Genomic DNA, 23,903 nt, shown 5'->3' with positions numbered 1-23,903 from the left:
ACCTGTATCGACAGCCACAATACTTAACCAAATGCCAGTCTTGGCTGTGACGTTGAGGGTGGCCACGCGGCCGCCAGGGAACGCACCAGCAATGCTGTCCTCTGGTAAATTCCACTTGTCAATTGATTTTCTATTTGCACACACTTACTTCTTTCTCCCAATGCACTTCTAAATTTTGATAATACTTAAATGTGTTTTAGAGTTAGGCCAATAATTACGTAACACAGGAAATAAATTTTGTGTGCCTTCCGATTTGTGGAGATCCACTGGAAATAAAGCACGAATATCCTGCCACCCATGGCTAGATGATCATTTATCTTTATGGGCATTCAACTTTGGCAATGAGTTGCCTCAGGTGAGCTGAGTGGGTGTTTTTCTGGATTTCGTTTTCCATGAGATTCTACAGCAGCCTCACCAACAGCAAAACAGGAAGCTATGGAAGAGGGAAAAAAATAAAACACTTTTTATTGCATGTTTCTTTATCGCAGAGGCACAAACATAAAGTGCGCTCTGCTTTGTCTCCTATGTCTTACAGTGTACTTACTAGTTTTGAGGAACTTGCTTTGTGTCTCCCTCTCGCACCCCCCCCCCTTGACTGGCACGAAGAAACCAAGGAACTCCGGTTAAGTTCTCTGAATCTGATTCCCACTGAGGCATCTATGCAAACGGTGCTCCTGGAGGTAGGTGGCAGGGAGCTGCCACTTGACAACAAAGAACTTTTGGGAAAGTCCAATGACCATATAGCCGTGGAAGGTGTGCCTCATTCTGCCCAGGTTTGATTTCTGTGGATGTGTGAGGGGAACCTTTCTCTTTTTTCTTAAACCACCTCTGGCCTTCAATTTAGCAGACTCTCCTTTTGGAAACTAAAATGAAACATTTTAAAATGGTGTCTGGTTCCCTTTGCCCCTTGAAATTCAGAAACCCAGACTTTGACCGGGGCGCTCTGCTTTTCATGGCAATGCGGTAATTTGAAGAAGTTCAGTATGAACCCATCCTCCTTTTTCTAGGACATAATTGGACAAATAGATGATACAACCGGGCCTTACCTAGAGTGTCGTTTTTGTGAATGACGCTTTTTAAATCAGATATAACCAGCCCATGTTAAGGAACAAGGACCGACTTCCTATGTGGAGCCACTGTCTGCAAAGTCCCCAAGAAAACTGGCTCAGAACCTGCATAGAAGAACCCAGTCCCAGAGGTGGTGGGGAAGGTGACTCCCAGCAAGCCAGAGACTTTAGCAAATTTGAGAGACCTCAAGGTAGGAATTCATTCAAATCTATAGTGACTGCTGGTGAAACCTGGTAGAGTGTCCCAGACTTGGTTTCGTAGCTTTTGGAGAGAAGACTAAATAATGTAGGCCTTTAATAGTCCAATCTGATCAGAGTTCATTCTCAGGCATTTGTGGATGCTTACTACTATATAGCTCTGGGTTTGCAAAACAAACTCGAGGGTCCCTATATGGTCACTTAACACTCTTGCTATATCTTTGCAAATAATCAGGTCAAATAAAAGACAGCAGCGTCTTTGTGTGATCAAGAATAATCTTCGAAGATTATTTATAATCACTGAGGACAGAAGAGAAACTCTCAGCAAAAATATCCCAAACTTGGAAATAAACAAGAGATTCCTCACCATTGTTCTCTGCAGTCCTAAACTCAACTTTCTATTGACTGGATTACTTTACTACTTCCACAGGACCAGAAGTTACATTTCAGAGTTGTTCATGGACAGATGCAAATAATTTCTGGTTGATGAAACAAAAAAAAAACCCCAGTGGCCTTGCTAATTGCCCTGTGAGGTACTAATCAATTGTGACTCTAACTAAGCAATCTTACCCTAACTTGTTTTATATCCATATAGCAAGTTATATATGCTCTTACATATAACAAGATACAACATATTTTACATAAGTTTTATTTTCTAATTTTTTTTAAGTTCAGACAAATTCTGGATTTATAGGAAAACTGCAAAGATCATACAACAGTTACCATATACTCCATGCACAATTACTCCTTACATTACCGTGGTATATTTGCTATGACTCAAAAGCAACATTGGTATATTACCATTATGTAAACTCCACACTTTACCCAAGTTTCACTGGTATTTTTTTTTCCTGATGACCTTTATTCGTTCCAGGATCCTATCAAGGATATCCCATTAAATTTAGGAGTCGTGTCTCCTTAGCCTCCGCTGTCTGTGACAGTTTTTCAGGCTTTCCTTTTATTTGATGACCTTGACAGTTTTGAGGAATACTGTCAGGCATCTTACAGAATGCCTCTTAATTTGAGCATATTTGATGTTTTTCTCCTGAGTCTACTAGAATTACGGGTTAAGGTGGATGACCACAGAAGTGGAGCACCATTCTCATTACATCACATCAAGGGTGCATGCCACTAATGTGACTTATCAGCGATGATGTTCAAACCTTGATCTCTTGGCTGAGATGGTGCCTGTCAGGTTTCTCCACCTACGTCACTTCCCCCCACTGTCCATACCCCCTACTCTTTGGAAAGCAGTCATTAAGCCCAGTCCACAGGTGGCGGTGGTGAGGAAGGTTCTAGCTGCACTTCCAGTAAGGGGAGCATCTGTGTAAATTATTTGGAATTCTTCTGTACAGGAGATTTGCCTCTTCTCTCCCATTTATTTGCTCATTCAATTATTTATTTACATCGGTTTATACCAGTTTAGACTCACAAATACTCATTTCGCACTTTGGACCAAATCCAATACTACATTGTTTATTTCACTGCTCCCATCATCCTTCCTTTGCCCATTGGGAGCTCTTTCCAGTTGGCCCTGAGACCCTTTGCCATGCCCTCATCTTTGGTTTTCAACGCTAAACCTCAGGTTTCTTATAAGTAGAAAAGGGAATCGTAGAGTTAGCCTTTCAATATTGTGTGAGAATTTGTGACACACAAGAATGATAATAATAACCCCATTCGCAGAATACTGATCACATGCCAGGTGCTATTGTAAGCACTTATAACGATACCAACTCATTTCAAAGAATTGGTGTCTCGCAAGTGCCCAGCTTCGTGTCTGGCACTTAACCTTATGTTCAAAACCTGAGACCACTCATGGGGGGGTGACCCCAATTCCAAGTGGGCAGCTCCTGGTGCAGCACACGGATGCCTCCGTCGGTGGGTCATACCAGGTGGGCCAACTATAAATGACACACAGTGAGAGTAGGAGTCCATATTGCACGCTCTCGCTCATCATTCAGCCTGGCCTCAGAGGTCTGTCTTCTCACTGACAGTTCCATTAGGAGACATGTCATGACTGGTGTAGTCGGCGTCCTCCAATCACCAAAGCATCTAACCTCAGCAACCTTGAAGCTTTGGTCCTTATTAAAGATTTTGGGGTTTAAGTGCGGGCTCAGCCTGGAGCTTTCCTCTGTTTGGAAATAGAGCCGAATGTCTGAGACGTGAGCTAGACTGGGTCACGTGGCTTCTTCTCCCACTTCCTCCACGACTTTTATTTTTAAAAGATGTTTTTCTTTGAGGCTTTTGCTGAGGAAATTTCTCCCGTATTAGATGCTTAACAGCCAGAAATAACATAAAAAAAGAAATCTTGCTCTCCGTATGAAAACTTTGTTGAATGATGAAGAGCAAAGGCTCTCATTAACATCATCCATCATCTTTATAAGGGATAAAATTAGAAAAATTAGGCTAATAGGTGCAGCCATAGCCTCATTATTTAAGAATCAAATATTAACAAGGGTGTTTATACCACCTAGTGTCTGAGGTGAATAAAATGAAAAATGAACAAGTCTGCTAAGTCCTACAACATTCACCTAAAGCTGCAAGTGCCTTTGGTGGAAAACTTGAAAGCAATGTACAGAAAGAGATAAAATTAAATTATTTGCTGTATTCCCATACAGAAGCAACGGCATGGAGGCTACCAAATGAGAATGCCAGAGGCTCCCTTCGCTCAGGTGAACTCTGCAAAATTACACAGGGGATTTCAAAAGAAAACTCAAAGGTAACATGCAGACCAAAAATGATTTATTCTTTTCAATAAGCCCTCTGGAGGTGAGGAAATAGGATTCAGGCCTGGTTTGGCACAAGAGTCTAAAAACACTCACACCTTACTTAGGTCTGCAGAATGCGGAAGACAGTCACGTTGAGAATGAGAAACCGAGAGGTCGTGGGAGACGTGGAGAGACAGGAAAATACAGAGAGACTCTGGAGGCTGGGTTTCCCCACTCCCCCCCCTTGCCATCTCCACCCCTGCCCCGCCCACAGTAACATGCACCTGCGTAAATAGGTCCGTTACAAATAATGTGCTGGCTACTGTTGGCATCTTTCCGCGGCCACATTCTGAAAAAGGAGAGGCCTAGAGTCTCTGGAACCCACCAGAGGATTGTGCTGAGTCATTCTGAAACAGCTCCGAGGGGACAGAGAAAGGAGGTGCTTTGATAGAAGTGGGGGAAGTTTCCAGACAGGCCGGGAGGTTGGAGCATCCGATCGTAGGGAGGGGGATGAGGATTTCCATGACAGCGGAGAGCCAGGCCTCTCTTGTCTGCTTGCTTGCCAGGGCAGCAACAGAAGGGTGAAAACCTTTAGGCAAATGTGCACATTTCTCTTGGACTGCAAATCACAAGATGATTTTTTGTGTGTGTGTACAATATACAGTTCCTCGTTGGGATCATACACCATACAAGTCCCCATCGCTGCTTCTGGAAGCAGCCGTCAAGAAAACAGGGGAAAGAGGAGCGCCTGGGTGGCTCAGTTGGTTAAGCATCCGACTTCGGCTCAGGTCACGATCTCCCTGTCCATGAGTTCGAGCCCCGCGTCGGGCTCTGTGCTGACTGCTCAGAGCCCAGAGCCTGTTTCAGATTCTGTGTCTCCCTCTCTCTCTGACCCTCCCCCGTTCATGCTCTGTCTCTCTCTGTCTCAAAAATAAATAAACGTTAAAAAAAATTTTTTTAATAAAAAAAAAAAGAAAACAGGGGAAAGAGAAAAGGGTCCACAACTCCTTCAGCGTCCCACCCTCCTGCCTTGTTCTCATGGGGTCCAATTGCCCCTTGGCACGTGCACGGTGGAACCAAACAACACAGCCACACTCCTGATGGCGCTGTCCTCCCAGCATCCCCCTTTGATGCCAGCCCCAGCGCTAAGACGCACAGTCATCTCATTGAGACATTCACCATTCACTCATCGTGTATCTCCGGCATGCAGACACCACGCTAGGTAGTGACATTACGGAGGCGAGCGCTCCCTGAGTGTCCAGTCCGCTAAGGGCAGACACTGGAACAGAGAGCTCCGCTCCAACCACAGTGCACAACCTGTGCAGCAGCAACTCTGTGGCTGCTGGAAGCTCGGCTCTCGGGCGGTGACAAAATTAGCTCCAAACCTTGGCCCTTCTACCTCCCGGTTATCCCAACTCTTTCAACTTCTCTGGACCTTAGTTTCTGCATCTATAAAATAATAACAGCGCCTACTTTCTAGGGTCGTCGTGAGGTTCAAATAAAACGAAAGTGATAGCTGATATTTATTGAATGACCATTAGGCGCTGCTCTAAGAAGTGTCCATTTGGGCAATGCATGGAAACCACACAGTATCCTCTGAGGGACTGGCTTCCATTGCCCTCGTTATACAGAGGAGGAAAAAGAGGCACGGGGAACTTAAGGAGTTTGTCCAAGGCCAAGCAGTTTGGTAAACAATAGAGCCATGAACGTTAGAGTTAATGTACTGTGAAAAAATTAATTGAAATAAATAGTGAGTGGTTTCGTAGACATGGAAACACAATTTTGCAGTAAATCAAAGAAAAGAGTAACTAGTCTACTTGCTGATGAGGAAGGGGATATCATTTGAGCTGGGTCTTAAAGGGTGACTGGGATTTCACCAAATGAAGATAAAGAGGAAAGAAATATTAAATATAGATTGGAGCACTTGCCAGTCATGAGGTATGAAATAGCCTGAAATGGAGCTGGAGAGGGGGTGCATGAAGCCCAGTGGGGCTGAGGTAGAGGGATTTCTGGAAGGAGGGGCTAGAACTGGAATGCCAGGATTTTTAGCCTTAGCCAGTCTTACCTTCCATACACACAGCCTAGGCTCTGTATGCACAGTGAGAGTTCTAATATCATCCTCTAGGCAGTGTGTGGCCACTGGAGTCCTTGAGCAAACACTGGGGGAGGGTACATAGTTTTGTAGGTGGACAACCAAGAAGAGAGGTCAGGCCAGGCAGAAGTATGGAGACGCTAGCAGTGACAGGAAGACCAGCGAGGGGATCCTTGCAATAATCAAAATGGGATGTGATGATGTCTCCAAAAAATATAGCAGCAATAGGAATGCAAAAGAAGCAACGGAGTGAAGAGATCTTATGAGATACAATTGGAAATAGCTGGTAACGAGTTGAATGCATCTATTTACTCAACAAACAGCAAGTGAGAACCCACTGTGGATAAACCAAGGAACAGCATTAGGGACCAATAATGTATGTGCTTGGTGATGGAGAAAAGAACACAGCCTTCCCCTAAGGGAGATTGTGTAAAATCTTTTCATAGGGAAGGAATGCAAAGGTGGGAATGGAAGAGCTTGTTTGGGGACATGTCATGTTTGACGGGTCGGGTCGAACCAAGACTGGAAATATGAGTCTAAAACTGAGAAAACAGCCCAAACTCAATAATATAAATTCAGGAGTCCTAGAATCCTCACAGAGAGAGTATCATTTGACTTGAACATGCATTTGGTAAGTTGGGTTAGGCCAAGATTTGTTATCTCCATTTCACAGGGTCTGCAGACCTTGCACAGCGATGCATCATCTTGGCAATTGACATCTTTCTTGCAAGGCAGGACCCACAATGTCCAGCGTGGAGTGATGCTGCCACAGGGATCCTTCTGTTGGGGGAGAGCTAGGATCTCACGTTTTATCCTCCCTCAACCCTCAGCACTCATGATACCTGGAAGAAACACATCTCAAACGGAGGTCCACATGAAACAATTTTTTTTTTCTGCCGAATTTAACAATCTATTGCTCTCAAGGTGGGTTTTGACGTTTTAGGCTTGTTTACTGGGCTTCCCTGACCCCTCTTTCCACAACTAGAGCTATTATTATTACAAGGGTGTTCTCTGATAAAATACACGGTAAATCTTGCTTTCCGGAGCCCTGCAGTGGAATCTGAACCTGGCAAAGAGCAGCCGGCAGATTTCCCAGGGAATCAAATGCCATTTACACTGAGAGCTGAGAAGTACGTTTGAATCCGACTCCTCCTCGCCGGGCCGACCCCGCGGTTCACTTCACTTGTAAAAATGTTATTTCCCTGTCAGATATTCCCAGAGCAAGCTCAGCTAGTAGATGATGCATCTGTAAGAATGTTTACTCACCCCAAGTCTTTGCTGAGGGCTACAAATACACTTGTCAGCATCCTGTCGCACAGTTTGGGTCCCAGCGTACCCTCCTTCGATCACACAACAAACATGTACAAAACACCTCCTGCTTGCATAGCACTTCTCTGCGTGTTGGGGGAAACAGTATTAATATTTATAGAGCACATGTAGCTGGGCACCAAGCACTGTGCTGTGTAATTCATTTGCATGTGCCCTTTAATCCTCACTGTGTCTTTTATTCTGTAGTGTTTAATAGTTTCACTTTTACGTTCCCTTTGCACGATACATGGAATACACTAAATACTTGGTAAATGATTTCAGGATAGACAGGCATCCCCACGTTTTGACAGTTTACGTCAAGCCACTTGGCTTTTTTTTTTTAATGTTTATTTATTTTGGAGAGAGAGAGAGAGAGAGAGCACAAGCAGGGGAGGGGCAGAGAGAGAGGGAGACACAGAATCCGAAGCAGGCTCCAGGCTCCGAGCTGTGGGCACAGGGTCCGACGTGGAGCTCGAACTCACGAACCGCTAGATCGTGACCTGAGCCGAAGTCAGAGGCTTTAAGCGACTGAGCCACCCGGGCGCCCTAGGCCACCTGGCTTTTATGAAAGACCTAGTCAGTGCCCGTTTTCACTAACTGAAAGAAATCCAAAGAGGATTTTTGCTTTTCCAAAAAAATTTAAAAAAAAAAAGTGAAAAAAGCATTTAGCATTTGTTTTGCGGCAAGCAGAGGTGCAATGGAGGCAGTGTGCACCTCGGACAGCAGAAGTGGCCGCCAAGCTCCTTCCCCGGGAACCACAACGACATCTCAGCCTGAAGCCGCCAGACCTTTCAACTGCCTGTGAGCATCTGCGCCTTATCTCCATTTATTTTGTGCATCCGTTAGCAAGATTGTCCCAGGCTACGAGGAAAGCCTAAGGGAGGTTATTTTTTGGGTCTGAGAATGCTCGGAAATATTCCCATGTAAATTAAGGGTAATTGCTTCTTCACTTTACGCCATTTCGGTTTCTGAAAGGAAAGCTCTCCTTTCATACCACAGGGAAACATGTATAGAGTAAATGAAGGAATGGACTGGAAGATGAGTCTCTTTTGCAACGGAGTGTTTGTTGGTCGACAGCAGTTCTCAGTGTGCCGCTCAGAAAGAAGCTTGCAATCAGGCTGTAAGTACAAAACAAGCACAAATGAAGCGGCAAAAACACCCATACAAAGCCACGCAATATATAAATAAGCAGAGTTGGCAAAGGGTGAACGAGTCAGCTGAGTGCCCCGGAGGAGGGAAGAGCTCGGAGCCTGATAAGGACAACCAGGAAAAGTTGCACGGAGCAGACACACAAAAGCAGTGGAATTTGTACAAAGCCTCGCGGAAGTGGGAAAAATGACCAGTGACCACAGTTGTCTTATTTCTTGGCTAATGCTCACCTCCCTGTGCCAGCACGTACCCTGGAGATCAATATCTCCTTAGCTGTTGTTCTCACATAATTGAAAAACTATAGGGGAACTTTTGGCCCACCTTTAAGGACGAGTCATTGCTTGACAGCTCTATAGAGAGAGGACTTGAATTTCCTCCAAAAATGCTGGTGCTGACACCCAGCAGCCCAGAGTAAGCCTTTCAGTAAAAACTCAATAACCTCTTTGCTATACTTCATGAAAGAGGAAAAGCGAACACTTTTTCTGACAGTTACTTAACCTCTTCTAGCCGGAGTCGCTCATCAGTAAAACAGGAATGTCCTCTGTCTCTCGGAGGTGCTGTGAGGAGAAACTACAATAACCAGAGTTTCATAGCTTCCAGGTAAGGAGGATTCCTGACTCTATATTATCTGTTTCTGGAGAGATTTAGGGTGATCTTTGAGATTAAACATAGGACTCTGTCCAATTCTAAGAGTTGTTAAGAATCCATATCAGGGTTTCTCAACCTCTGCATTTTCCACCAAACAGTTCTTTGTGGTGGGGGCCGTCCCGCACATTGAAGGGTTGTTAGCAGCGTCCATGGCCTCCACCTACCAGACGCCGGTAGTATTTCCTCAGTCATGACAACCAAATGTCTCCAGACGTTTCCAGATGCTCCTCACCCCACCCTTGGGGAGGGGTGGGGGGGTGGTGTTTTGCCCAGTTGAATAGTGAGGTATGTGTTAGTCCTTTTTCTAGGTTTCACTGCAAATGATAAAATAGGGCATTTTGTAAAGTCTCAATAAATCGAACTAAACATGCAAATGATGGATGGATGGATGGATGGATGGATCGATCAATCGATCGATGGATGATGGACGGATGGATGGATGGATGATGGATGGATGGGTCGATGGATTGATGGATCGATGGATGGATTATGGATGAATGCATCCATGGATATGTTGGGGAATGAGAGACTTTCATACCTAAACCAACTGAGAGTAAAGTTAAGACATCATTCCACACTCCATGCTAGAAGATAAGAAAAACAAATGTGGTCAAGGAAATGCCTTAAAGAAAGAAGTGAATTGCAATGGGAGATAGAGACATGCATAGGACAGCCAAAAGCCAAGTTTCACTGTGATGACATGGGAAAATAATTAGTGTAATTAGACTGTATGGTCTCATCAAAGTAGACACTATATAGCATTTATCTTTGTCACCTAAGTAGCAACTGGCACTTAATAAATGTCTTATTTCTGATAAATAAACATCAAGGAATTTGTCCAGGAGATCCATTTGAAAAGAGTCGGGCCAGAGCCACCTGGGTGGCTCAGCCGCTTAAGCCTCCAACCTTGGCTCAGGTCATGATCTTGCAGTTCGTGAGTTCGAGTGCTGCATCAGGCTCTGTGCTGACAGCTGACAGCCTGGAGCCTGCTTTAGATTCTCTCTCTCTCTCTCTCTCTCTCTCTCTCCCCCTCATTCTGCCCCTCCCCAGCTCGTGCTCTGTCTCTCTCACTCTCAAAAATAAACAAACATTTAAAAAATTTAAAAATTAAAAAAAAAAAGAAAAGAGTAGGGCCAAAGGAGTGTCCCAGGTGATAAGAATAGCACTCGCAAGGTGTAGAGGAGGGAATGTGCACACTTCACTTTGACTGCTCAATCCCATGCAATCTGTAGCCTAGACATCTACAAAAGCATCTAAAGGCTAGTGGATACCATTTAAAAAGAATGCACTCTGTCTTCACATTTACGTAATTCTCATTAATATTTAATTTAGCATATAGAAGATATCGATACAATTTTGTTGAACAACAACAAAAAATGGATACACTGAAACCACAGGACTCTAGAATTCAGGGTTTTACTCAAAGCACAGAGGAGGCACTTAGCTCAGCAGGTAGTAAACTGGCAGTATTTCTTACCCATAAGAGGTAATAAAAGCTAAAACTATACGTGATATTAATCAGTTCAAGAATAGTACAGCCATGGGCAGAATGGCATATGAGATTGTTCTCAGCAAGATTTGAATTTGGCTCTGTTACTTAATAAGCACATGACTGTTCCCTCCAGGACGTCCTCTCCTTGTGTGTCAATGGGAGTACCTTCCCCAAAGATTGCTTTGACAATTGTGGTGGCTGTTCATTACCTTGTAGACTCGGTTTCTTGCCTCTGTTAGAGAAGAGATCCCCCCTTCCATCCCAAATGCAGGCTCCTCATCAGTCTAGGGATGGGGACATGATCCACCAGGCCCAAGAATGTTCAAATAAGAAGTGAGAGTGTGTATTTTTTTTTAACTATAACGGTGTGTCCCAGCAATGTCCAAAATAAAAGACATTATTACGAGGATTATTCATGAATACTGACTATAGCATTCATATATTTGCGCTTGACAAATGTTCATTGAGCACTACTAACTCAGTGTCCAGCATAATGTCATGTATCTACACACACTTTCATTAATCCCCAAGAAAACCACAAGAACAAGGAATTATTAGCATCTCTATTTTACAAATGAGGGGATTAAGAACAGAAAGGTTGGAAGGCCTGAGTGGCTCAGTGGGTTGAACATCTGACTTGTGGTTTTGGCTCAGGCTACGATCCCAGGATCATGGGGTTGAGCTCTTAAGCACTGAGCATGGAGCCTGCTTAAGATTCTTTTTTCTCTCTCCCTCTGCCCCTCTCCCATGCTAGCACTCTCACTCTCAAATAAATAAATAAATAAATAAAAGAACAGAAAAGTTGATTCACTTTCCCACCTCCATTCACTCCCTCCCTAAGTGAGGGAGCCAAGATTCAAACTCACATTTTTATGTACATATTATTACTGTTGCTGAACCTTCCAGAATATGGTGTGTATGTCATCCCACTTACTCCCAACTACTTTGGTGTGTATGTTCCAAGAACAAGGACATTCTTTTACATATCCACAATATAACTCATGATTTTTAATATTGGCACAATATTATCATATAGTAATAGTTCATTTTAAGATTCCACCAACCGTCCTCAAAATATCCTTTGAAGAATTTTTTTGATCTAGAATCCAACGCGATATCAAACATTACATTTTTTTCATTTTTTTTTTTTAATGTTTATTTACTTTTGAGAGAAAGAGAGACAGAGTGAGAGCAGGCGAGGGGCAGAGAGGGGGAGACACAGAATCCAAAGCAGGCTCCAGGCTCTGAGCTGTCAGCAGAGAGCCCAACATGGGGCTGGAACTCGTGAACCATGAGATCATGACCTGAGCCAAAATCGGATGATTTACTGACTGAGCCACTGAGGTGCCCTTCAAACATTACATTTAATTGTTTTGTCTTTTTAGTCGCCTTTAGACAGGGAAATTTTTTTAATGGGTACATTTTTTAGGCCCGGGGCTAACCATAACATGATGCATCTAGTCTTGCTATGACCATAGTCTCCACACTCTCAGAATAGTCCTTGCCTTCCTTTTCTAAGGGGAAGGAAAATCTCTAATCTCTCTTAAAATCAGAACTTCACTGCTCCTTAAAAGTTACTGTCACTGAGCAAGTTGGGGGCCAAGTGGAAAAGCAGCATACCAAGGCAGCAGCCAGAATATGGATTGGATTGGATTGGATTGGATTGGTTTGGATACATACAGAAAGATTGAGCAAATAAATAAAAATACTGAGAATTAATGGAAAGCAGGTTTTCACTGTCAGAGAAAGGAGTCAGAGATAAAAATTTAAAAAACAGAATGACTCTTTTGGGTTTTGGAGGATTAGATACAAATTGAAGGTAATTGTGTGAAGTACTCATGATAATGATACATAAAAGGATAGAAAGGGAAGAAGGGAGGGGAGGGGAGGGGAGGGGCGGGGCGGGGCGGGGAGGGGAGGGGAGGGGAGGAAAGGAAAGGAAAGGAAAGGAAAGGAAAGGAAAGGAAAGGAAAGGAAAGGAAGGGAGAAATGGGTGTTTTCTACCATGTCTGCTGCTAGGGCCTAGAAGCAATGACATCCCAGGGGCAACAAGCACAGTATGTGTCCAGATCATGGTTTCTAAATATCATTCTCCTTGGAGAAATGGCTGATTCTACAGCTGGGTCTGATAAAGTACAAATGAGTCCAGAAGCTAAGGAAGGCCTCGAAACATGGTGTCAAAGAAACACAGAAGTCAGCCTGACCAGGTTCTCATAGCCAATCTGAGACATCTTGAGATTAAATAAATTAAAGTAATTGTAAATCACACATTAAATTAAATAGGACTCTGTGAGTCCCTACTGATATAAATAAATAAATGAGTAAACAAATAAGGAGAAGAGAAAGGGCCTTTCCTACAGCCAACTAAAAAATATAATAGATTAGACAAAATACCTTTTGGCCCCCATTATGATAATCATTCATTCAGGCAGAAATCATTCAATGAAGGCTAAAACTAACAAATAAAATCTTAATACTGAAAAGTGTATCTACACAGTCTCAAAGTATTCCCCCCCCCCAAAAAAAAATACTTATTATATATAAAGGGAAAAGTAGTTGCTTTTTAGTGGAGAGACCTAGCAGTTACAACCTTCACCAAGTAACCAACAGAATATCACCCGTAAAGGAACAAAATAGGATTATGGGCCACATAATAGGGAGCCCTGAGAATACAGCATCGCTTTCGTGTTAGTTTTTCCAAAACTGCAAACCTGAATGTAATCGTGAGTAAACGCCAGGCAATACCAAACTGAGGGACATTCTACAAAATACTGTACTCAAAAACATGAGAAGGTCAAGGAAAACAATAAAAGACAGAGGAAATCTTTCAGTTTGAAAGAGGCCAAAGACATATGAAAGCCAAATGCAATGCATGATTCCAAATTGGCTTTTTTGTCATTAAGGGCATTGTTGGGACAATCAGTGACCCTTAAAGTCTGTACCTAAGAAAGTTGTAGTGTATCAACATTAATTTTCAGAATTTGTGGTCTACACTGGTGGTTATAAAGTGGTGTCTACATTTTTAGGAAATATACATGAAAGTGTTTACAATTAATGGGGCACCATGTCTGTAACTTATTCTCCAGTGCTTCGGAAAGAAAAATTATGTGTGTGAAAGGAAAATTATGTGTGTGGGTGCATCCAGAGAGAATAAGAAAGAGAGAGATTGACAAAGCAAATGTTATAAGATGTTAATAATAAGTGGGGAATCTGAATACAGGATATGCAAGAGTCATCTTGCAGATTTTTCGTAAAGCTTAAATTTTTTCAAAATAATTTTTTAACTGACATTACTATTAAATCTAAGATGGTGGCATATTTTCTGAAATAAAGTTATTCAATAAGAAATTTCATAATTCTTACTAGAGACATCACATTTCTATCTGAATTACATAAAAGATTAAGAATGTCTCAAGCAAATATAGTAAATTAATAAAAAATAATAAAAATAAAGGCAGAGCATGTTTACTTTTAAGGCTTCCTTATTTTTAGACCTTACGGGTCACATAAAAATTCTTAAAGACACTGCAAATGACGTAGGTATACGAAAGTGGATGTCTTACTAGCCATCCATATTTTTCAGCATGATAGTCGAGAGAAAACTGCATGTTAATTGTATCACTTGATTTAGGCTATCATTTATTTTTTTATTTATTTTTTTTAACATTTATTTATTTTTGAGACAGAGAGAGACAGAGCATGAATGGGGGAGGGGCAGAGAGAGAGGGAGACACAGAATCGAAGCAGGCTCCAGGCTCTGGGCCATCAGCCCAGAGCCTGACGCGGGGCTCGAACTCACGGACTGCAAGATCGTGACCTGAGCCGAAGTCAGACGCTCAACCGACTGAGCCACCCAGGCGCCCCTAGGCTATCATTTAAAAAAGTAAGTATTTTATAGCAGAGATGATAGGAAAATAGGAAATACAATAGGGACATGGTTGTCACCACTGACTTCAAGAAGCTTGCCAACTGACAAAACCTTTCCTTCTAGGAATCCTAAGGAAGGAGAATGTCTGGGTGCCTGAGTGGCTCAGTAGGTTGGGCTTCCAACTTTGATTTAGGCTCAGGTCAAGATCTCACACTTCCTGAAATGGATCCCCATGTTGGGCTCTGCACGGACAGCATGGGTCCTGCTTGGGATTCTCTCTCTCCCTCTCTCTCTGCCCCTCCTCTGCTTGTGCGCGCGCTCTCTCTCTCTCTCTCTCTCAAAATAAACTTTAAAAAGAAAAAAAAATGTCTCCTCATAATACAGGAAGGTTTCTCAACCTCAGCACTATTGACATTTTGGACTGGATCATTCTTGGTTATAAGGTGCTGTCCTGCGTGTTACAGAATATCTAGCAGTGTCCCTGACCTCTACCAGGAGCAGCTCTTAAGCCTTGTCGATTACAAATGTCTCCAAACATTACCAAAGGGGCACTGGGTGAGGGAGGTCAAAATCCTCCCCGGTTAAGAACTCCTGGAATAAACCAACAAATTTCTTGTCCAATGTGTGGGAAGTAACACACTCCTACCTCACCTCCCTAGGGGGTTTGCCCATTCTCACAATCTGAATGCTCTCCTGTGTTTCTAGATGTTTTAGGTATAATATAGAAAATCATTTACCCCAGAGAAACAAAAGGTAAGGGGTTCTGGCAGAGTTTCAGCTGAAGTTGCTGCTAAATATCTTCTTATCAGAGTTGGAACTGACATAAAGGAACAGGCCACAAATAGTAACAATAACCACCTGCATTTATAAAGCTCCAGACATCATAAAAGTGATTTCCTGTGCACCAATTCCAGTGATTACATGAAAGAGGCTATTATTCCCTTGATTTTACAGAGAAGGGGAGTAAGGCTCCCCAGATCTTAAGTCAGTGGCCAATAAAAAACAAAACAAGGTGGGGCACCCAGGTGGCTCAGTTGGTTAGGCGTCCGACTTCGGCTCAGGTCATGATCTCACAGTTCGTGGGTTCGAGCCCCGAGTCGGGCTCTGTACTGACAGCTCAGAGCCTGGAGCCTGTTTCAGAACCTGTGTCTCCCTCTCTCTCTCTGCCCCTCCCCCACCCACACTCTGCCTCCGTCTCAAATAAATAAACATTAAAAAAAATTTTTTTTTAAACACAAGGAATTGGTCCAGATTTTGAACTCCAAGTTCAGTGCTCTTTCCACAGTTCTGAGCTGGCCATGGGAAGCCAAAACAGGTTATGATTGTTGTAATAGGCAAGGCAAATCCTAAACCAGTTCACTGAATTCGTCTTGACAGAAAGCCTGGAGGTTCATGCTCTAGGCCATTACCAACACAGCCTGTGTGCTTCCTTCATCAGAAAGAGGTGACCTCGGGGCGCCTGGGTGGCGCAGTCGGTTAAGCGTCCGACTTCAGCCAGGTCACGATCTCGCGGTCCGTGAGTTCGAGCCCCGCGTCGGGCTCTGGGCTGATGGCTCAGAGCCTGGAGCCTGTTTCCGATTCTGTGTCTCCCTCTCTCTCTGCCCCTCCCCCGTTCATGCTCTGTCTCTCTCTGTCCCAAAAAAATAAATAAACGTTAAAAAAAAAAAAAATTTAAAAAAAAAAAAAGAAAGAGGTGACCTCGAAGAAATCAACAGCACGCTGCTTCTCCAGCGCTCTCCAATGCTCCCCAAGATCATTGCCTGAGACGTTAATCCAAATCCTCCCCGCACCTCGACACACACAGAATTGCAGTATCCCTTTCAGCCGGTGCTGTTTTTATTCTTTTTTTCTCAGAAAAAAAAAAAAAAAACTTATAGTGGAAAATGGGGTGGGAGGGAGTGAGTTCTAAAAGCCAGTGAGTGCCAATAGCAAGGATTAAATTATGCGCCCCCACCTCCTTTATGATTTTCCCCCTCCTTTGGTTTACCTCTGTTGGATTTCTCCAGGCTGCCCTGTAAAAATAAGTTGTCAACACTTGAGTCTGTGTGATGCTAAACTTACACCCTTAGCTCTCTGGTTACCAGTAATAAAGAGAAAGGATATATCCATATACGCGTGTGTGTTTTGAGTTTGTTCAAGTGTGACAGAGGTGCTGTAATGTTTGGATGGGAGCCTTATTCCTGTCTGCATGGTTTATTCCTGCCTTTTGATGGTATTTGGAAGGTCTCTTTGGCTAAGGGTTTATCCTCATCCAGTGGTATTTGAGCCTGACTGGCCAAGCTGTCACTGCCCGTCAAACCTTCTACCTCACTCCTTCTACCCTCAGATAAATCAAGTGATGTGATAAGCAAACAAAGTGTTAACTGAGTCCTCCACCCACAAAATGTCCTTGTGAGAAATGGCAGACAAGTTTTCTCCAACTCAGGCAATAGGGTGATGGCAGTAAGAATGGAGTTAGTATGAACACACAGTATTTCAGACTGCTGAATGCCCATCAAATTCTTATCCTGGAGGAATTGTAGGGGATTTTTTTTCTTTTCAGTTCTTTGGAAGAGTATTGGATGAGCTAAAAGAAATCCACTTAACAAAATAGTGATTCAAAGCGAGCTTGGCCAATATAACATATAGAATAACTAAACTAAATTATAACTTTGAAGGAGACAACATTTGTGAAACATAGATATCACTGAGTCAACAACTCAGAATTCTGAAGAAAAACATATGCTATGACCTTTTTCTAAATAATTAGGGATGTAAAATCCACTATGTGTAAAAATTATAATAACTGATTCTCCGTCACATGCTCTCTGATCACAGGCATTGTCCAAAGGGAGAAACATGTGATCCAACCCTGGCCTATCAGAGGGTTCCATATTCCTAGCTAGAAGGTTGGGCTCAGGAGTAAGCACATAACTCAAGCTCAGTCAATCAGAGGACCTCCTCCAATTATTTAAATCAAATCTAGGGAGAACAATCTCCAAATTCTTGAGAGCTAGAAATAGGAGATCTGGTGCTACCAACAAAAAGGTTTTTGCATTTGGCAAAGTCTAGCCATTCTCCAGTCTTCCTTTGATTCTGTAAATTCCTATAATATTTTTCGAATACATCTTCCAATTATCTGTTTTGCCTAAGCTAGTCGAAAGTGGGTTTCTGAGGCAGGGAAAATAGGGAGAGGTTGGAAAAATGGCACAAACTTTCAGTTATAAGAGGAGTAAGGTCTCAGATTATAATGTAAACATGCTTGGGGCGCCTGGGTGGCGCAGTCGGTTAAGCATCCGACTTCAACCAGGTCACGATCTCGCGGTCCGTGAGTTTGAGCCCCGCGTCGGGCTCTGGGCTGATGGCTCAGAGCCTGGAGCCTGTTTCCGATTCTGTGTCTCCCTCTCTCTCTGCCCCTCCCCCGTTCATGCTCTGTCTCTCTCTGTCCCAAAAATAAATAAACGTTGAAAAAAAAAATTTATAATGTAAACATGCTGACTATAGTTGATAACACTGTATTGTATGCTTGAAATTTGCTAAGGGTAAAACTTAAATGTTCGTGCACGCACACACACGCGCGCGCACACGCACACACACACAAAATAAATGTATGAGCTGACAGATGTGTTAAAAAAAAAACAGATTGGGGGACTCTTTTCACAATATATACATATACCAAATCACTGTGACGTACACTTTAAATATCATACAATTGTATATGTCAGTTATGACTCAAAAAGTTAAAATGAAAAAAGTAGCAAATGGGGAAGAAAGAAAGAAAGAAAGAAAGAAAGAAAGAAAGAAAGAAAGAAAGAAAGAAAAGGAAGAAGAAAGAAAGAAAGAAAGAAAAGGAAGAAGAAAGAAAGAAAGAAAGAAAGAAAAGGAAGAAGAAAGAAAGAGAAAGAGAAGAAGAAAGAAAGAAAGAAAGAAAGAAAGAAAGAAAGAAAGAAAGAAAGAAAGAAAAGAGAAAGGAAGGAAGGAAGGAAGAAAGGAAGGAAGGAAACAGGTTTTGTTACATGCTTTCAAAAGACACTTAAAGTAATACTCTTGTTACATCCAACTACCATCAGCCCCTTATTGAAGCATCTGAATGTCAGTTTTGCACCATCATAAAGCAGTAAATGAAGAGTCTCAGAAAGGGATGGTTAACAAGATCACACAACTGGACATAAGACAGTGAGGAGTGAAATCCTTTAGTTTATAAAAGAGAAAACCGAAGGATGCAGGATTATTTTCATGGGACTTGGAAGACAGTGAACCTCTCTACCTGCTTGCTTCATTATTAATGTTCAGAGGAAGCAAGATTTTAGGGGATAAGCTCTGTTCCACCTTTACAGGGAATAGGGTGTTCTAAAGTATGTCTTCAGATCAGCTCAATGATCATCTGACTTCAATGACTATCTGATTCTGTGCCAGGTTCTGTGCTGGGTACTGGTGCACACGGAGAAACTGGCATTATGCCTGCCCTTGGGCTTCAAAGTCTAGGGCTTTGAATCTTGGAGCCACAAAGGAAATCAGAAAAAAACAAAAAAACAAAACAAGAAATATAACTGTTTTAAAAAGACTAAAGCGCTGAAGGGGTTTTACATAAACAAAAATCAAGAGTGTCCTAGAAACCTACTATGTGCCAGGCTCAGAGTGTTCCCAAAAAAGGTAAGCAGTGACCAAGAAAGGATCGTTTCTTAGAAGCTGGGATTAATCTGAAGTAGGCACAGGGACTGCAAGGCAAGAAATCAGAGGGCTTGCAAACAGGCCAATCGAGGTGCATATATACCTGGCAGCAATCCTGTTTCCATCTCAGAAGAGCCAGATAACATCGCTCGCTTCCTTCAAACTAGCATATGCACAACGCCGTGAGCGCCCTGGAAAAGAAAGTTGTCCCCTACAGAGATCACAGTACACATAAGAACTAAATATTTTGAATTAAATGCTGAAATTATAACACCCACAGGGAGACCAAGCACACGGCATGGAGTTGAAATTGGGTATCTTCCTGCACTGAGAGATTGCCCCTCCCTTCCCCCCCCTGCCAAGACCACCCTTGGTACCCTAGAGGGATTTATAGAACTCAGAAAAGCTGTTTGTTACAGTTTATAACAACAGAAGGATACAGATTCAAGTCAGCAAAGGGAAAAGTTACAGAGGATGGAATCCAGGAGAGGGCAAGAAAGTGGTCCACCACAAGGGACAGTCACTGGACCCAAGAGCAGAGAGAATCAGTCCTCTGCAACCTGTACAAACAGAGCAATCTGAGGGAGCGAACGAAAGAAAGAGATAAAAATGATTAACAAGATAAAGGAGGGATTAGAGGCCAGAAAGAATGAATCGAGAGATAGGAAAATTGCATGCAGTTTGAATAAAATCAAAACCCCAAAATAATTACTTTGGAATTAAAAGGCCAGGGGACAGGTTAAACAGCACTTAGCTGAACCGGACTGTGTACATCTCACCCTCAAAGACATGTTTTAATCACCCCCGCTTTATAAATAGTCAGTCTCAGATGCATAAGGTTGCATTCACCTTTATTGACTATCGGCTTCTCGATTATTCAATTAATCTGCCTCATGTGCAGTCCCTCTCCCGGCTCTCTCTGTGTGCTTCTTGTGCAGACACGCTTTTGAACTACCTCTACCCCCTTCCGGAGGAAGTCTGAGCCATGGATCAGTCCTAACGGATCAGTTCCCAGCAGGATGCCAGATGAGAAGCAGAGAGCAGTTGGGGAAGGAGCCCAGCTGGGGCATCAGGCAGCCTCCTGCCAACCCAGAGACAGGTCAGCCTCTCTGGAGAACCACGTTCCCAGAATGTCAGATGCCCTGGTCTTCACATAGAAGTAAAAAAAAAAAAAAAAAAACACCTTCAAACACCAGCCAGGGATGGTTTTCTGCTCCCCTGCTGGGCCTCCACCCACGCAAATGACTATTGTCTGAAAACTGCCTGATCTTATCACCCCGTTCACAGGGTTGGATGCCAAGGCGCTCACATCGCAGTCGGTGTTATCACCAAAGCACTAACTTTATACCAGGGTAACTAAGCGGTCCCGGAAATCGCCCCAAGTTTTAAATCTCACAGAACTAACCCGTCCCAGTGGGCATTTCTGTTCCCACTCAAATGTGAAACACCAGTCATAAAAAAAAAAAAAAAAAAAAAAAAAGAAGAAAAAGAAGAAATGCTTGTGTCCAAGAAATTCATTGCATACAAATTCCCGTTTCTCTACCCACGCCTCCGACCCTGTCCACCATCCACCGTGCTCCCTCCTCTCCACCACTCCCTCTGAAATCATTTCCATTTATATTAGCCTCTCCTAAGCCTTCTCTTTTAGGAGGACATAAATTTGAGAGCTTAACTGAATTGAATGGGTCCCTCTAAATAAAGTGATCTCACCCTGTAAAAGTCAGTGCAAAGTGACCCGGTAAGTCTAGCTCTCACCCCTGGGGTTCAAGTGCTCGCCCTTCAGTGGGGCTTCATGGAGGCTTCCCTGGAAGGAAAGCTCTGGAAGGTACTTTGGCGCGCTCCATGCAAAGGCAGCAGCCAACGGATCTCATCATTTCTAAATGTCAGCCTCAGTATAATCCCTCTGACCCATTCCAAAGCTTATAGGTCACAGAACATTTTATCTGGCAGTGCCTTTTATATATATATATATTTTTTTTTTTCAGGTTTAAAGTGTTATCCATTTTTCCCTTCCTTCCCCCTCTGAAGGAGACCTGACTCTTCTATACATATGGTGAGTAAGGCATCAAGGAATTCAAGCAAATGATAAAAATATGTCTGCAGGGAAATAAATTTCCCTTTCTGAAATCAATCACGTGCTATTCACACAAGCAGGAGACACAGCCTGAAATAGCCCTTATCTCACCACTACACTCCACGCAGACGTCCTGTGCAGACACTTAAAGGCCAGAGGCTTTCTCCCTCCATCTCCCTTCTCCCACAGCGGAAGGCAAGGGAGGCCGAGATCTGGGGACAGAGGGGCTGAAAGGCGTGATTAGCCTGAAAAGACTGGCTGGCTGTCACTGGAGCAGATAGCCGGACGGGTCCATTGTCCTGTGCAGATAGCGCGCAGAGCAACCAGCACCGTGGGAAGCAGCCGCGTCTTCCTCCCTGTGGTGCCCAAGAGAAATGGGAGCGTGTATTATTCCCACCCCTCGCCATTGCCTCCTTTTGACTTTGGCGCCCATGGCTTCTTGCTTTGTGGGGGACAAGGGTATCGTGGTAAATGGCACTTTCAAATCCTATTTGGAACAGGAGAGGAGTGATGTGGCAGACCCCTGCTTCTTAACCACATCGTGAAAAAGGGGACCTTCACCAAAATCCCCCAGGGCCATATCGAAGAGGGCTATGGGCCAGGCTGCCCAGGGACACACGTGCTCTGCCATTTACTAGCCGAGCGACCTGCGAAAATCCCAGAGCCTCTCCAGCCTGAGAGATCGATCACTCAGGGTTATAGTTCGGATTAAATAAAAGGTGCGTGTGAGCACTTACCCCAGCATTCAGCGCATAATGGAAAATGTTATAACTATTAGGCAGGGAAAGAGCTGATTCCAACAATCAGAGTTGCATATAGACACGTTTCCAACCACCAAAATGGCTCATTTAAAATTTCGGAGTCGTTACATGATGCCAATGGATGCCTACCTCTCAGTCCTCATAATATGTTCGAGGCTGCAACTTGCTCTCGCATTATGTTTGGGTGACAGTGAAAGGGACAAATGGGGAAACCAAGGCAGAGTAGAGTGAATTGTTGTTGACCTAAGTGGTCCTACTAGCACCTCGGTGGCTCAGTCGATTGAACGTCCGGCTTTGGCTCAGGTGTGAGTTCAAGCCCCACGTCGGGCTCACCGCTGCCAGCATGGAGCCCGCTTCAAATCCTCTGTCTCCCCCCATCTCTCTGTGCTTCCCCCGCTCATGCTCTCTCTCTCTCTCTCAAAAATAAATAAACATTAAAAAAATAATAATAACATTTGCTTAAAAATAAAGAGAACTGTGGTGGAGAAAAAAAAAAACTGAACAAATTCTACCCTTAGCTGGACCCACACAATGACTACTGACAGCCTGATTTTTAAGGTTTCAAATGACAGGTATTTAAAGGTAAATAAAAAAATAAAATAAAATAAAATAGAGAGATCCTAAACAGAATACTACTCATATTGCCCTGTATTATATAATCAATTAAATTTAAGACTAACCGCTATTTATTAAGTGCCTATTACAAACTGGGGACTGAGCTTGGCACTGATCTGTAATCTCAAACCCTCACATAATCCTACAAAGTAGATACTGTGTTGCCTATCTTAGAGATAGACTCAGAAATGTTGCCTGACTTTCCCAGAGTCACACAGCTGGTCAGTGACATGGCCATGCCTTGAATTCTGGACCCTGAGACCATTCCCTTTCTCCTTATTTTATTCTGTCCCCTCGGGAACAGCCATTTTGAGCCATCTCAGGGAACTGAAGTAGAATTTGGATGGTTGACAGGCTTGTACCAATGCAAAAACAAAACACGAATGTGTTAGATAAATGCAAACCTTCATTCAATCACGCGAGTCAACAGGACTGCATGGGCTTGGATGTTCATGTCTGAACCCCGAGAAGTGAAGCTCGGGGCCCAAACTGAGTAATTGCAAAGCTAGATAAGAATGTGCATGCCCAACCCGAAGGGGCTGGTGACCATCGGCGGGTAGCCCTTCCCAGCCCCACTCATCCAAGGGTGAGCTAGCAAGTAGGTAGGGACCTTGGATCTCACATCCCTTCCCAAATTCTGTTCTAATTATGCCCCTCACTGTGTGAATAAGCTTCCATTTATTCCAAAAGACTATTTTTGTGAACCCTCCATCCATTTAATAGCTCTTTAATCCCTATCCCCTTTTGGAATCTTTTTACTTAGATGCCACCCTGCTTTCATCTGCATCTACCTCTGTCCAGCCTCTTAGCTGGTCCCAGCCCCTGCTCACTCTGCAGTGAGGGCAGTGCACGACCGTCTCCTTCCCCAAAGCCCAGGAACGCTTCACAGACAGAACCTCACTTCGAGCTAAGTGCTTCTATTATGAGACACACTATTCTTTCCCACTTTTTAAAATGCACTTAGGCTGACGTCCACTGGGCAGGTTTAGGGAGTCAGCAGAACCATGTACCCACACTGTCCAAAGTCAGTCCCACTGCCCCCACTTTGCACCAATGAGGACACTGACCCTTGAGCACTTGCATAACTTGTCCAAGGTCACACAGCTCACAGAAGGCTGAGCTGGGGATCAAACTGTGATCTGAGCCTTCTAAGTGTGCTGTGCTACAGAAAATAGTCTGTCAGGTGCTTGGAACAAAGAGACTGGGTGCATGCTGGCTCCTTAATGAACTATAACACAGAGATTCCCATGATCTTCGATTCCAGTGAGTTTTC

General features: G+C 43.4%; 1 protein-coding gene and 1 long non-coding RNA gene across 4 annotated transcripts in view; both read right to left on the bottom strand.

Moving 5' to 3' along the window:
- Nucleotides 1–23,903, bottom strand: part of LOC147579782 (uncharacterized) — a 366,915-nt gene that overhangs the window by 335,900 nt on the left and 7,112 nt on the right. The gene's annotated exons all lie outside the window — the stretch shown is intronic.
- On the bottom strand, nt 19,581–20,635 carry LOC147579783 (uncharacterized). Its single transcript, XR_015251808.1, has 2 exons — nt 20,030–20,635; nt 19,581–19,758 (listed from the first exon to the last, which is right to left on the bottom strand). It is a non-coding gene; the product is annotated as an uncharacterized LOC147579783 (long non-coding RNA).

Source organism: Puma concolor, chromosome B3, assembly GCF_028749965.1.
Source record: "Puma concolor isolate L17-30 chromosome B3, mPumCon1.1.hap2, whole genome shotgun sequence".
NCBI lineage: Eukaryota > Metazoa > Chordata > Mammalia > Carnivora > Felidae > Puma > Puma concolor.
This window is presented reverse-complemented; position numbering and strand designations above follow the sequence as displayed.